Source organism: Capra hircus, chromosome 1 (genome assembly GCF_001704415.2).
Source record: "Capra hircus breed San Clemente chromosome 1, ASM170441v1, whole genome shotgun sequence".
NCBI lineage: Eukaryota > Metazoa > Chordata > Mammalia > Artiodactyla > Bovidae > Capra > Capra hircus.
Window position 1 is genome coordinate 131,832,986 of NC_030808.1, and position 12,387 is coordinate 131,845,372.

At 37.7% G+C, this 12,387-nt stretch overlaps 1 protein-coding gene across 4 annotated transcripts in view; it reads right to left on the bottom strand.

Annotated features, from left to right (window-relative positions):
* The window catches only part of NCK1 (NCK adaptor protein 1), a 78,857-nt gene that overhangs the window by 27,397 nt on the left and 39,073 nt on the right, over positions 1-12,387 (bottom strand). The window lies entirely within an intron of this gene.

The window sequence follows — 12,387 nt, forward strand, 5'->3', positions numbered from 1 at the left end:
ATATAACTTCACAGAAGGATACAAACAAGAGTATGTACAAAATCCAATCAAATGCCATAAAAATCTCTATACATTTTTTGTGTACTTGGTATCTTAAATCATATTCTCTGACAATCATAACAAAGATAACTTTTTAAAAATCTTATAGGTTTAGAAACTTCTAAAAACTGATGTGGAGAAGGAAATGGCAACCCACTCCAGTATTATTGCCTGGAGAATCCCACGGACAGAGGAACCTGGTGGGCTATGGTCCATGGGGTCACCAAGTCAGACACTACTGAGCAAAACAATAACAACAAACACTGATGAGTCAGAGAAGAAATCTTAACAGAATTTTGAAAATACTTATAAGTAAAATTAAAGACTATACGAATAACTTTGTGTGATGCAGCAAAAGAGGTATATAAAAAAGAGATCTGTAGTTATACATAGTTACATCAGAAAAATAAGAAAAGTTAAAAATAAATTAATGAACAGATCATCTGTCTTCAGTTAGAAAAGAACATAAAGAAAAGCAGATAAAAGGAAATAATACAAATAAAAGCAGAATTTAATGAAACAGCAAAGACATAGAAGAAAGGCTCAAGACAAAGTTAGATGTCATGACTAAAAAATGGATATAGTTCTGACAAGACTAAAAAATGAAAAAAGGAATAGAGAGCCCAGAAATAAACCCACATCTCTATGGTCAATTAATCTTCAACAAAGGAGGGAAGAATATACAATGGAGAAAAGACAGTCTCATCAGCAAGTGGTGTCAGGAAAGCTGGACAGCTACCTGTAAATCAATGAAGTTAGAACACACTCTCATAATACCATACATAAAAATAAACTCAAAATAGCTTAAAGACTTAAATATAAGATATGGCACCATAAAACTCTTAGAATATAAGCAAGATATTCTCTGACAAATCATACCAATATTTTCTTAGGTCAGTCTCCCAAGGCAATGGAAATAAAAGCAAATAGGACCTAATCAAACTTACAAGCTTTTATACAGCAAAGGATACCACAAGCACAACAAAAAGATAACCTATAGACTGGGAGAAAACATCTGCAAGCAATGCAACTGACAGGGGCTTAATTTCCAAAATACACAAACAGCTCATACAACTCGGTAAAAAAAAAAAAAATCAAAAAATGGGCAGAAGACCTACATGCATTTCTCCAAAAAAGACATATAGATGGCCAACATGCACATGAAAAGATGCTCAACATCGCTAAACATCACTAACTATTAGAAAATGCAAATCAAAACCATAATGAAGCACTATCTCACCTTAGTCAGAATGGCAATCATTGAAAGGTCTACAAATAACAAATGCCAGAGAAGGTGTGGAGAAAAATCCTATACTGTTGGTGGGAATGTAAATTGGTGCAGCCACCATGAAAAACAAGATAGTTTCCTCAAAAAAAAAAAATAAAAAACAGAAAAAACTAAAAATAGAGCTGTTATATGAGGCTGCAATCCCACTCCTAAGCATATATTCAGACAAAACTATAAATAAAAAAGATACACATACCTTAAAGTTCACTGCAGCATTACTTACAATAGCCAAGACATGGAAATAGCCTAAATGTCCATGGAAACAGGAATGGATAAAGAAGATGTGGTATACATACACAGTGGAATACTACTCAGTCATAAAAAGAGTGAAATAATGTCACGTACAGCAACACAGACCTATAGACTATTATACTAAGTGAAGTAAATCAGAAAGAGAAAGACAAATACCGTATGACATCACTTATTAAATATGACACACTGAGACTTCCCTGGATGGGAAGTCCATTTGCCAGCACAAAGAACAAGGGTTTGAACCCTGGACTGAGAAATAAGATCCAACACGTTGCGGGGCAACTGAGCCCGTGTGCGAGAACTACTGAAGCCCGGGTACCCATGCCGCGACAAGAGAAACCACAGCACTGAGAAACCCGCGCACCACAACTAGAGAACAGACCCCCCTCACTGCAACTAGAGAAAGCGCATGTGCTACAACAGAGAGCCTCACACACTGCAGTGAAGATCCAGCACAGCCAAAATAGAATTATTTAAAAATAAAATGACATAAATGAAACTGTCTATAAAACAGACTGACACACACAGAGGAAAAACTGTTGAGGCTGTCGAGGGCAGGGGCACATGCGTGAGGGAGTTTGGGATTAGCAAACTACTATGTATTGAATAGATAAACAAGGACCTACTGTGTAACATAGGGATCTATATTCAATATCCTGTGATAAACCATAATGGAAAAGAATATGAAAAAGAATATATATAAAAATGAACCACTTGGCTGTAAACAGAAACTAACACAACCTTGTAAATCAACTATACTTCAACAAATTTCTTTAAAAACAAAAAAAAGGAAAAAGTACACCCAAATATAAATAAAAAAAGGAGTCCTAATTATAGATGCTAGACATTCAAAAGCTACAGGAATATTAAAATCTTTATCAATATATGAGAAAAAGTATATGTACAAATTTATAGAAAAATTAAAGTAACAAAACAGTAAAACTGAATTAGTCATTAAGAAATCTTCCCATAAATGAAAACACCAGGGTCAGATAGTTTTACAGGCAAATTCTATTAAAATTCAAAGAACAGCAAAAAAAAGGAACAAATAATTCCAATTTACACAAACTCTTTTAGAATAAAGAGAGGAAATGTTGCAATTTAAGTCACTCTTGCACCTAGATTAGCTCTCTACTTTCTTCAGAGAGATACATAAATAGCTACCCCTGGTTTAGCAAGCAAATAAATTCAGCTTCTGTTTATTGAATAGCATTCTGTTTTCTCAACAAAGGAGTTAAGTTCTTCAGCATATTCAGAGAAATGCATTTTAATTTAGAATTCAACAACCCCTAGCATTCAACTGTATCTACAAGGAAGATACCTTTGGGGGGTTATTGCAAAGGACTCAAAACCTACCAGTCTTCTAAAATGATGACTCAAGTATGGTCAGTTCAGTCGCTCAGTCGTGTCCGATTCTGAGACCCCAAGGGCTGCAGTATGCTAGGCCTCCCTGCCCAACGCCAACTCTCGGAGTTTACTCAAACTCACGTCCATTGAATTGGTGAAGCCATCCAACCATCTCATCCTCTGTCATCCTCTCCTCCTCCTGCCTTCAATCTTTCCCAGCATCAGGGTCTTTTCAAATGAAGTCAGTTCTTCTCATCAGGTGGCCAAAGTATTGGAGTTTCAGCTTCAGCATCAGTCCTTCTAGTGAATATTCAGGACTGATTTCCTTCAGGATGGACTGGTTGGATCTCTTTGCAGTTCAAGGGACTCTCAAGAGTCCTCTCCAACACTCTTCGGCGCTTGACTTACTTTATAGTCCAACTCTCACATCCATACATGACCACAGGATAAACCACAGCTTTGACTAGATGGACCATTGTTGACAAAGTGTTGTCTCTGCTTTTCAATATGCTGTCTAGGTGGTCATAGCTTTTCTTCCAAGGAGTAAGCGTCTTTTAATTTCATGGCTGCAGTCACCATCTCCAGTGATTTTGGAGCCCCCCAAAATAAAGTTGCTCACTGTTTCCCCATCTATTTACCAGGAAGTGATGGGACCAGATGCCATGATCTTAGTTTTCTGAATGTTGAGCTTTAAGCTAACTTGTTCACTCTCCTCTTTCACTTTCATCAAGAGGCTCTTTAGTTTTTCTCCACTTTCTGCTGTAAGGGTGGTATCATCTGCATATCTGAGGCTACTGATAACTTCTCTCAGCAATCTTGATTCTAGCTTGCGCTTCATCCAGCCCAGCGTTTCTCATGATGTACTCTGCATAGAAGTTAAATAAATAAGCACAGTGACAATAAACAGCCTTGACATACTCCTTTCCCGATTTGGAACCATGTTTCATGTTGCTCCATGTCCAGTTCTAACTGTTGCTTCCTGGCCTGCATACAGATTTCCCAAGAGGCAGGTCAGGTGGTCTGGTATTCCCGTCTCTTTCAGAATTTTCCACAGTTTATTGTGATCCACACAGTCAAAGGCTTTGGCATAGACAATAAAGCAGAAATAGATGTTTTTCTGGAACTCTCCTGCTTTTTCGATGATCCATTGGATGTTGGCAATTTGATCTCTGGTTCCTCTGCCTTTTCTAAATCCAGCTTGAACATCTGGAAGTTCACGGTTCACGTACTGTTGAAGCCTGGCTTGGAGAATTTTGAGCATTACTTTGCTAGCATGTAAGATGAGTGCAATTGTGAGGCAGTTTGAACATTCTTTGGCATTGCCTTTCTTTGGAACTGGAATGAAAACTGACGTTTTTCAGTACTGTGGCCACTGCTGAGTTTTCCAAATTTGCGGGCATATTGAGTACAGCACTTTCACAGCATCATCTTTTAGAATTTGAAATAGTTCAAGTGAATTCTATCACCTCCACTAGCTTTGTTTATAGTGACACTTCCTAGGGCCCACTTGACTTCGCATTCCAGGATGTCTGGCTCTAGGTGAGTGATCACACCATCAAATTCCAAAACAATATGACTGATATTTTGAAAAAAATTCTACTACACTGAGAGTTCAAGGGGGATACACATCAAACCGTACAGTGGTAGCCTCTCTGAGTGGTAAGCCTTTCATTTCCCTCTCTGCACTCCATATATATGTGTGGTTTGACTATTTTTCATTCATATTACTTGATTTTTTAAATGTACTATAAAAAGAGAGAAAACTAACTGAAAGCTTGCTAATCAGAACAGGCATCCAAAACACAAAATATGGATGAGGAACATGGGACAAGTAAGATAAAAAATGAAATATAAGAGCAGTTAAGTTGATATAAAATGCAATCTACTTTCCAGCAGAATTACATTCAAAATTTAAACAATTACATTCTAAAACAAAAACAAAACCCACTATAATTTAGCTTTCCTCTGATGACCAACTCTCAGTTAAAGACCAGATAAAAGAGCTAACTTTAGAGTTCTGATAGTGGGGAAAACTCTGCATCTTTGAAAACAAGCCACAAAGTGAAATGACATGACACTATGGGAGGGATAGCAACTGAGGCAACCTGAGAAAACAAAAGTAAATGTTTCCCATCTCATGCTTGCCCTGGAACAGATGCTCAGGGGAGAATTACAAGTAGTAACATTTGCACTATTTTAACAGCCATTTCTCTTGCTCTCTTTTATCCAAGCTTAGTTTAAATGACCTAAATTAAAAATGAAGTGACTCCACTGCACTTTCTTTGATTCAACCCAGAGGGCTGGTTGTAAAGATTGTCAATTAATATCCCAGTTTCCTACAAAAGCTTCAGCTCCATATTTCCAATTACACCAACAATATTTGCACTGGGATGTTCTCTGCCCCCATTCTTGCTTTCAGGAATGAGATTCCTATCCTTTCGTCTCTGTCCTTGAACCTAGCACCTAAACCGAAGAGCCTCACCAAACAGTGTCCAATTTCTCCCTGACACTAAGTGTTGGATTTTCATTATAAAGCTGTCCACTAATCCACACTGACTGCCTGCCCTGCTCTCAACATATAATCATGGACCTTGCACTTGACATCATTCTCACCTTATAGTACCCACATCCTGCTTGTCTTTTTTTCCTGGGCTTATTTCCTCATCTTAGTTTGTTTTTCAAATTCACTTCCAATCTCATTCCCAAACTGGATCTCCACACACTCACTAATCTGGTTACCACAAGGACAGAACCAAGTTGGAATTAAAGAACTCAATCATTTCAATATGTCACTAAAGACATATGAAATTTACTGTTCTAGGAATCTTCATAAATTATACCCTTCATTCTAACTGGAAAGGGATCAACAAACTGAGTTAGAGAATACCTACTGGCTTAAAATGAAAGGTTTCTACACCCTCAAAAAGGCTAAGAGTTGTTAAAAATATACACCAAGGAACATTTACTGAAGGTCTATGATTCAGGCATATCCTAGCATTTCCCTCACAACAATCATTTAAAGTATTATCCTCACTTCATAATACAGATATTAAGAAATTAAATGACTTTTCAACCTGTGAAAATAAGCAGTGGAAACTGGGAGTCAAATGGGAGTCAAATACATGTTCTTTTCACTCCCCACCCCTGCCGAGTTCATGTACTTTTGATTACTGCTGACTCTTAAGGAACAGAAGAGGAATATACAAGTTATAAATACATGGAAACCAATTACCTACTAAATCAACAATTCTCAAACTATTTGGTTTCAAAACCCCTTCACGTACTTAAAATGTGAAGACTCAAAGAGCTTTTTTATGTTGGTTCTATCAATATTTACCATGAAAATTAAAGGTAAGAAAATTATTAGGGCATTTATAATCCAATTAAATATAATCACATTTAGGCCAATATGTTTTAACATATTTTAAATGAAAATTATATTTTCTAAAACAAAACATTAATGAAAAGAGAATTATTTTACATTTTTTGCATATCTTTAAAAAATGTCTATTTAATAGAATGTGGATTCTCATATCTGTTTCTGCATTTACCGTATTACAACGTTGTTTTGGGCTTTCCTCATAGCTCAGTGAGTAAAAAATCTGCCTGCAATGCGGGAGACCTGGGTTCGATTCCTGGGTTGGGAAGATCCCCCCTGGAGAAGGAAATGGCAATCCACTCCAGTATTCTTGCCTGGAAAATCCCATGGACAGAGGAGCCTGGCGGGCTACAGTCCATGGGGTTGCAAGAGTCAGACACTATTTAGCAACTAAACCACCATCAATATTGTTTTGGCTGAAAAGAAAACCCGGTTTCACATAAATGCATAGCTGGAAAAAGGGAAAGAGTATTTTAAAAGTGTTTTCAGATAACTGCGGATTCTTTTTTGGTACTATACCAAAACATGACAGCGGTAGAGTTTCTTAAAGACTAGTTTCCAATGTGGAATCTAAAACTTTATCAGTGAACTTTTCCATATTGTTTTAAATATTAAAAATCATTGGCCCAAGTATTTTTAATTTCAGGAATGATGAGTGTAAATAAGCCTGCTGCAAACCCTCTCTCCAACTGATCACAACTAAAATCTCCATGAAAAAAATGCAAAGAATCAGCTACCTAAGGACTCTGAGTATACAACAGGTGGCTTGAAGAGGAAAATCAACTTGTAAAAAAGATCAATACATAAATTTCTCTTTAAATACGTAAATTTCCTTTGAAATTTGACTGAACAATAAATTTTCTTTTGGTCACCCCACCACACACACTTTATTTCTTAGCTTTGACATAGAATTAAGTGGAACAGGAAATTGTGTAGCAGGTACAATAAGGAAAAACTTCATATGGAAAAGATGCTCACCTAGCCAAAGCACTGGGGGAAAAGACTCTTGAAAGCCAGAGTGGGTAAATTCAGTCCCTGAGGCTGTTTTCTTTTCCTCCTCTCCCAGCCCTGTCCCAAGGCCAGCAATAGTGCATCTCCATTACTGCCACAACGGTGGAGATAGCATATATATTAAGACCGCGAGAGGGGACTTCCCTGGCAGCCCAGTGGTTAAGACTGCGCTCCCAATGCAGGGAACGTGGGTTTGAGTCCTGGTCATGGAACTAGCTTCCCACGTGCTGTGTGGCACAACCAAAAAAGAAATAATTTTTCTTAAAAAAGAACCCATAGGGACGGGACACCTATGCTTTCTCGAACCACTTCACCCTGAAGGCAGGCACAGTTGTGCCCAAAACTGAGCAACAACACAGGAGACTGAAACTGTACGTGTTGCTGTTCAGTCACTACGTCGTGTCCTACTCTTCGAGACTCCATGGACTGCAGCACACCAGGCTTCCCTGTCCCCTGCTCTATCTCCCTGAGTTTGTTCAAACTCATGTCCACTGAGTCGGTGATGCCAACCAACCATCTAATCCTCTGTCATTCCTGTCTCCTCTTGCCTTCAATCTTTCACAGCATCAGGGTGTTTTCCAATGAGTCAGCTCTTCACATCTGATGGCCAAAGTGTTAGAGCTTCAGCATCACTCCTTCCAATGAATATTCAGGGCTGATTTCCTTGAGGATTGAATGGTTTGATCTCCTTGCTGTCCAAAGGACTCGCAAGAGTCTTCTCCAGCATCACAATTCGAAAGCATCAATTCTTCAGTGCTCAGACGTCTAATAAGAGAATCCAACTTTTCTGGCTACAGGAACTGGAGAATATGGGGAAAACGCCCATGAAAGAAGAGGAGAAGAATGTAATCTATGACAAAGACTTCCTCGACCAAATTCTAGTCAGGTTCCTCTGAACCCTCTTCTTGACTAGGCCTCAAACTTGATCTATAAAAACTGCAGACTCTCAGCACAAATGCTTTGTCATAAATGACTTCTCACACTAACAGACTTGAACAAACACTAGGACAGTTTCCAACAACTTATGGTTCCATCCCTAAGATGACTCCTCCAGCCCCCTTAATTTCCTGCCTGAGAAAGTTCAGTGTTGCCAGAAGAATTTACTGTTTGTTCCAGCTAAAACTGGATGATAGGCCCCTGAAATCCCTCTTCGGGCAGTTACTTTAGAAAGCTTGCCATTATAAATACCTCTTCTGCCGCCTTGAGATAATAATTGTCTACCACCTAAAACTGCCTTTTCAAGAACCGTAGAGCAATCTGTTTAAAATACATTCAAGAAGATAATTCTCATTCTTGTTTCCAAAACCTGTAGGAAGATAGGGACTTAACTTTGGTGGGTGCCTTGCTCTAACTTGGGCTTCCCTGGTGGCCCACTTCAGTATTCTGGCCTGGAGAATTCCATGGACAGAGGAGGCTGGTGGGCTACAGTCCAAAGGGTTGCAAAGAGTCGAACACAACTGAGAGACTCACTTAGCGCTAAAACCTGCACCACTGCCTCTGTTATAAAAGAAGTTTATTTCTCCTCTGGCTAAGTAACAATTACAAATCCAGGTTCCCCTCGGCATATGGACCAACCCCACTTAACACCACTGGATGCCTTTCCCTTAGCACACTCCAGTTTCTAAAAAGCCTCCTGCCTTTTGTTTTGACAAAGTTGAATTCTCTCTTCCCTATTGTAATATTTACTGAATAAAAGCTATCCTTAACACTTCAACTAGTATTGAGCTTGTGAATCTTTAATATCTATAATTCTAGTTACGAACAAACCTAAGTACTAAACCTCCACCAAGCTGAACGTTCATGGAATTTCCAAACAAGTATTACAAAAGCACTGAGAACTGACATACAAAATAAATGCCGCCCGAGCCCAGTCCATCTGTGACCGGTGCATACAGCAAACAGATGCAATCAGTACAGCAAAGGTTTAGAAACTAAAACTGATATTAGAACTACTGTCCATAAAAAACAAGTAAAAACTGCTCTGAACCTAATCAGATTGACGCCTGCTTAAACAACAGCAAATTCTCCAAAGAATTTTAACAGGATCCAAATTCTCACAACATAATACTCAAAATGTCCAGTATATAACCCCAAATTACCCAACATACCAAGAAGCAGGAAAATTTGGCGGAAAATTGGAAGAAAAGGACAACCAATAGATGCCAACCAATAAATAACCCAGAGGTTGGACTTATCAAAAATCTTAAGGTAGCCAATATAATCATGTTCCATTAGTAAAGGTAAACACTCAAATGGAAAATAAATCTCAGAAGCTGCTATTAAATAGAATCAAATGTAAATTTTAGAATTAAAAAATCACAATATTTGAAATAAAAACCTGACTTGATAGAATGCAGAATCAAGATGGCAGATGTATTCATTTTCTATGACTGCTGTAACAAACTGGGTGGTTTAAAAAAAAAAACAGAAATGTATTCTGTCACAGATCTGAAGGTCTCAATCAAGGATACAATCAAGAAGTCTGAAATCAAGGTGCTGACAGAGCTGTACTAGCTGTGAAGGCTCTAGGGAACAACCTGTACTTTGCCTCTTTCAGCTTTTGGTGGCTGTGAACATTCCTTGTGACTGCATCACTCTGCCCCTGCAGTTATAATGCCTCCTCCCGTTCTGTCTAGCAGATCTCCCTCTGCCTCACTCTTATAAGCATACTTGTCATGGGATTTACAGCTTACCAGATAATCCAGGAATTTATCCTCCTCTCAAAATTCTCAAATTAATCACACCAGTTTATCATATAAGGTAATATTCACAAATTCCAGAGTCTAGGAAATGAACATATCTTTTTAAAGGGTTCCATTCAGCAAAATACCACAAAGGGAAAACTATGTAAACCAGACAGAACAAATAAAAATTATCCAACCTGAAGAACGGAGAGGGGAAAATATTTCTGAAAAAGAAAAAAACAGGGCTTCAGGGACTAATGGGACAATCCCAAAAAAGCTACTCATGTCTTTGAAAACCCTAAAGAAAAGCTATTGGTACAAAAAAAAAAAAATACTTGGAAGAAACAGTAGTTGAAACTTTCCAAAAGTTAGCAAAAATCAAGAACTTATAGATTCAAGAAAATAAGCAAACCCAAACAGGATAAATTCAAATTATGTCCAAGCCCATCATAATCTAACTGCTAAAAACAATAAATTTAAAAAAAAAATCAACTGTGGGATATTTTACATCCCTGGGGATATGTTACAATGTCCAGAGTCATTTTTTATTATCACTGTGTGGGTCGGGGTGCTAATGGGTATAGGCTAGAGATACTGCTAAACATCCTATGATGAACAGGATAGGACTCCACAACAAGAAAATATCCTGTCCAAAGTACTAAAGTTGAAAAATCCTGATATAGGGAGCAATTTGAATGAAATGACTTTTCATCAGAAACCATGAACTGTATCTAAAGACACTGGAAGAAAACAACTGAAAATTCAGAATTCTATATTCAGTGAAAATATCCTTCAGGAATGAAATGAAATAAATATATTCTCAGATGAAGCAAAATATTATTTTGTTGCCAACACTCTAGCTCTAAAAGAAATGTAAAAGAAGTTTCAAGGCTAAAACTAGTAAAAAAAAAAAAAAATTGTATCAGAGGGAAACAAAACTTCAGGAATGTTGGAGGAGCAATGAAAATGGGAACTATCCCTAGGTGAATGTAAGAAGATTAATTTTCATCTCTTAAGATCTTCAAAATATACACAGCTCTTGAAAGGGAATACTGTAACATTTACATGGGGGGAGCTTTCAACCTATATATGTACAATTCATATGACAATCATCATGTAAGTGGATAGGGCAATGGAACCTAAACAGATATTAAGCCTTTATGTTCTAGCTTAAGTTGTAAAATAGAAACTTAAAAGATATATGAGGAGGTGAGAGGGTGGTGGCGGGGGGAAGAAGGAGTAAAAGTGTTAGTCACTCAGTCACATTCAAGTCTGCAACCCCATGAACTGTAAGAGCCCACCAGACTCCTCTGTCCATGGACTTCTCCAGGTAAGAATACTGAAGTGGGTAGCCATTTCCTTCTCCAGAGAATCTTCCTGACCCACGTGGGTCTCTTGCATTGCAGATAGATTCCTTACCAACTGAGCCACCAGGAAAGTATAATGTTTAATTTAATATATTATACTTATATTTAATAATGTGGGGAAAATTAAATATTAAATATATGGTATATTATTTAGAACATACTACTAAAAAGTCTTTACAGCAACTACTAAAAAGAGGGACAAAGAGATACAGCCAAAAACTGATACATTAAAACAGATATTTAAAAAATACTCAATCCAAAAGAAGGAAAAGGAAAAATGGGAACAAAAAACACAAGAAACAAACAGTAACAAATATTAAAACTCAAATGTATCAATAATTATATAAATGACCTGCAAGATTAAATTAACAAATAAGACCCAACTGTTACCAAAAATCCATTTTAAATATGATGCTATATAGGTTAAAAGTAAAAGGATCAAGCATGTATTATTTCAAAAGAAAGCTGTAGTGGCTGTATTAATATCTAACCACATAGATTTCAGAATGAAAATTACCAGGGGCTTCCCAGGTAGCTCAGAGGCAAAGAATCCACCTGCCAATGCAGGAGATGTGGGTTCGATCTCTGGGTCTGGAAGACACCATGGAGAAAGTAATGGGAACCCGCTCTAATATTCTGTAGATCTGGTAGACAGAGTGCCTGAAGAACTATGGACAGAGATTTGTAACACTGTACAGGACTCAGTGACCAAAACCATCCCAAAGAAAAAGAAATGCATGAAGGCAAAATGTCTGTCTCCTGAGAAACCTGTATGCAGGTCAAGAAGCAACAATTACAACCAGACACGGAACAACAGACTGGTTCAAAATTGGGATAGGAGTAAGACATGGCTGTATACTGACACCCTACTTATTTAACTTACATGCAGAGTACATCAAACAAAATGCTGGGCTGGATGAATCACAAGCTGGAATCAAGACTGCTGGAAGACGTATCAATAACCTCAGATATGTAGATAATACCACTCTAATGGCAGACGGTGAAAAGGAACTAAAGAGC